Raw genomic sequence first — 4,272 nt, 5'->3', positions numbered from 1 at the left:
AAATTGGTCAACTGTTTTCCAGGACGCAGAAGAAGACGAACTCTGGAGCAATGTGGGGTTCAGTATGTTGCGTAAAGACACACGCAGACTGGAGGAACCGGGGATCGAAACTGCCGATCTTCTGACTAGTGGACGACCTGCTGTACCTCCTGAGCCACAGCCGCCCCCAGTATAAAGCTCAAAATTAAAATAAAAGGTGATAATAAATTCTCACAGCACCTGTTAGAAGTGGGGCTCTTTGGCTTCTGTTGCATCTTCCTAGCCTGTGCTGGGGATTCACCAACCCTGAAGGAAATACACACCATAAAAAAAAAATCTGCTCATCGCTGGATCTCATCATCGAAAACATTAAATCTAAAATCCCATACGCTATGTATGGCTGTGTTCCTCTTCCCTATCTTACCTCTTTTTCCTGTCCATAGACCTCTGTGTAGCAGCAGACAGAACCACTCTCTCCTTGGGGCCCTTGGCTTTCTCCTGCAGTTTTGACACAGTCAGTAAAAAACATTTATTTATGATGGACAGAGAGTCACAGCATCAGACAAAGCATGTATATGCTTCACTGTAAAGATGGATCGTAAATTTGATTACCATGGTTCTATATAAATAAAGCTCATCATGATTATTTGTGTGCCAATAGTTATAAACAGGTAGACCTAGGGGTGACCAGACGTTTCAAAAAATGGGGCAGTCTGGCATGTGTTGTGCAGACAGATGTGAAAGGCACAGCACTGATGAAATGAATAAAAGAAATTAGTTGATGATGATTTACACACTGTTGCATACAGCACAATCATTGTGTTTGACTTCATGAACAAAAATAATTAACTTTACCAAGCGCGAGCTTAACTGAAAGACAAAAGAGATGTCTGTCCTTCCTTTCAGCTCTTTCCTTTAAAAGAAGAGCAACAAATGTGACCTCCATCTGATGTGATTGCCTGTATTTTCAGGTTACCATGTCTCCCTGTCTTGCTGCAGCAATGCTAATCGATCCCCCAGAGGCATTTCAAAGAAGATGTCATGGATGTCGTAAAGGGCTGCACGTAACTGAGGGACAAAAGATGCACACATAAACACAAAGGAAGGCGGACTTCTGCTGTCTATAGACAGAAACTACACAGTCATACCTGGGCTCTAACTCTCTCCTGCAGGGAGCGATCTTGTGCTGAGAAGGTGGCTCTCTTCTGTGGAGCTTCAGTCTGGAATGACCGGATGAACTCCTGTGTATCCTAAGCACACATGCAGCAAACATTCATAAACATACAGGTTTTTCCCAGTAACTAACATGATTCATTTATCAAACAACTTTAATCACACTCACATTGGTGTTCTTTCAACATTTTTAGTTTGTGTTTTTGAGTGTAATCTCACCACGATGGTCTGGCGCAGGTGTTTGACCTTCTCTGTTTTGAGCAGTCTGCGTGTGAGGAAGCCGCGTATGATGGCGCCAATTCGACAGAACAATCTCTGCTGCTCTGCGGTCAGAACCTGGAGAGCACGAGAAGGTGGAAATGTGAAGACAGGAACATCTATTGTACGATCACAAGCACACCCTCTCGTCTACTTGGGCACACTCACCAGACTAAGCCTCACTCGAGGTTTGCTAACTGCCCATGTGGGCCCCCACAGGCAGACGGGAGGCTGGACAGAGGGAGAGGACACACTGGAACTTACAGGACTGGGAAAACCTGCAGAAAGAAAGAAAGAAACATTTTTAATTTATACTTAAAGCTAGAATTGGTACCATCACAGGTTTTTTAGTGGTTACTGCGGTTTTACTGAGACATTCCCGGGAACCCAAGTAAAATAGTTGGTTTGCATTGTCTCAACTGTTTCCAATGATGAAATGTTGCTAAAACTAATCGTATCCTTTACCAAGATATATAACTATAACCATTATTGTCCCATCCTTAACTGCAATAAAGTACACTCACCTTTCACTTCACTATCATTATTTTTTAACTTGGTATCACTTGGCAGTAAGTAGAGAGCCACTGCCCTGCTGCCTTTCCTCTGTTTTAATATTTTGTTAGAATTCAACATCTGTTGCTCTCATGAGATTTCATAGGAACTACAACTGTAGCAGTATTTTGTCACCACTGTTCCACAAACTCCAACACAGTAACAAGTGAGCACGGTGAAGTGGTACCTATGCTGTGTCCAGGTGATCGCTCAGACGGTGTGTGGGCGGGGCTTAGTCCTGGACAGGGGGGGCTCACAACAGGACAGCTGTCACTCACAGACCTACAATGCCACCCACAAGCATCCTCTAGCTCCTAGCCACAGTGACAGAACACACACAACACATTTACACATTAATGTACATACACACATACACATACACATGCTCTGGAGCAAGCAGGAAACCTTAAGAAAAACATAATTAATTCACACTTCTGCATTGCAACTAAACAACAAAAATGAATTTAGTAGGTTTTGTTGTTGCTTTGTTTGTTGCATTTGTGGTGTCTACATCTATACAGAATAGATAATGTGTGATTCCAAGTGCTGACCAGGCAGAGGCGCTGTTGCTCTTTCTCCTGCTCAGCCAGGAGCAGCGACATCTGCAAGGCATGCTCCTCCTCCAGACGCCTTTGCATGTCCTCCAGAGCCCGAGCTCTCCTCTGGGTCTCCTCTGCGCAAATAAATACATGTGAAATCATGGTTTTATTCTTTTCCTTCATTTCCCCCGCCTCTTTGTCATACAGTATTTAACCTAAAAGCTGCAATGGGAGAAATGGTAATCTCAGTGGAAATGACTAATTTTTACACTGTGTGCTTCACAGGAACTGCTCCAGAGAGACTCACCTGTCCTGCTGGCCTGTGCCTCAGCTGCATTTCTGAGAACAGTTGGTGTGATTCTCCCATTGTTTGTCCCCTGAGGTTCATCAGAGTCCGTTCTGAGTGTGACCTGAGCCAATTCAGGAGGGATGCGTGGCTTCAACAGAGATGCTGACTGATTATCTACCTCATACGACTGGTTTAAGGGGGCCGCAGGGGTGCGCCAGCTTGGAGCCAACCGAGTAACTCCTGCCATGAAGCGAGGAACCCTTTCCTGGCTGCGATCTATTTGCTCAACTCCAGAGTGGTAGGCATGCAGCTGGCTGTCCAGGGTGTGGCAGCGCCGGCGAAATCCTGCAGCCAGATGGTCTTGGTGTCCCTTCGGGTTAGGCCCTGAGGCACTAACAGGGCAGCAGGTCTCCTGTACTGGACTGGTACCACAGTGGCTAGATCGACGATTGCCACTCCTGCTAACACCACCCCATCTACACTGCCCACTGAGCCCCAGTGATCGAAGGACTTTGTGGCCCCTACAAGAGCTTCTCCCCAGTCCGCCATGCCAGCGCCTTCACCTGATCTTCCTGGGCTTCGGGGGATAAGGTCTGCTGGGCCGATAGGAAATGAAATATGGATGTTCCCTGTAGAAACTGGCCGAGGTCTGCGTTTCTGTGGACGGGGACTAATGCTGGACTCTGGACTGGGGAGACGAGCATATTGGTCAGGTAGACTAGGTGAGAGGGAGCCAGATCGTTGGGGACTGGGGTCGTATAGAGTTTGATGCTGAATTGGGGTCTGAGGAGGGCCGATAGGGCTATGGTGCAGACTGAATCCAAACTCAACGCATGTCCCCCCCATGGGACTGCAACTCTTATTCTCCTTGTCAGAGACAGGCTCAGCCGGGGGAGTCCTGGTGACTGCAGGGACAACTTTGACCCTGCTGATTCTGCTCTCTCTTCACGTACTCCCTTGATCTCTTAAGAAGGCTGTCCAAACTAATGTCATCCTCCTCTTCCTCCTCACTCTTCTCTTCCCTCTCCACCATCACTTCCTCCACTGCCTTGCAGCCATTGAGGATGGGGGTCTCAGAGCATGGAGTAGCAGGCTGATCACTTGGCTGAGGCCCAAATCCAGGGCCTCCAGGAAGTCCGGGAGAGTCGGTGACCAGGGTGTAGCCACTGACTGAAACCGGCAGCTTTTCAACCTCTTCACTTGGTACTTTATATGTCTGTGCAGAGAAAACAATGATGATCAAATGATTGCTCCTTTAAAAGGGGAATTCATCACTGACATACAAACAATGAAAAGGAAAATAACATCAGATACTGCAGTGTTCCTGGTTAATGAAGGTCATTTTTTTTTATTATTCAAGACCACATTTCATAACTAGAGCTGATTTGCAAGTGTACACTATTGCTTTGGATGTTGAGTTGACGAAAAGGGCCATCATCAGGTAAAAGAAACAGACCTATTTTACATATGGCCACATTTGAG

At 46.4% G+C, this 4,272-nt stretch overlaps 1 pseudogene; it reads right to left on the bottom strand.

Annotated features, from left to right (window-relative positions):
- Window positions 1-219: 219 nt before the first annotated feature.
- Window positions 220-4,006, bottom strand: LOC119911267 (annotated as a pseudogene).
- Between the last annotated feature and the right edge of the window lie 266 nt (window positions 4,007-4,272).

The sequence above is a fragment of the Micropterus salmoides genome, unplaced genomic scaffold (assembly GCF_014851395.1).
Source record: "Micropterus salmoides isolate LMB-PRFRI ecotype aquatic unplaced genomic scaffold, ASM1485139v1 Ms_hic_scaffold_1997, whole genome shotgun sequence".
NCBI classification, from domain to species: Eukaryota; Metazoa; Chordata; class Actinopteri; order Centrarchiformes; family Centrarchidae; genus Micropterus; species Micropterus salmoides.
Note: the sequence above shows the minus strand (reverse complement) of the source record. Positions and strands in the feature narration are given on the sequence as shown.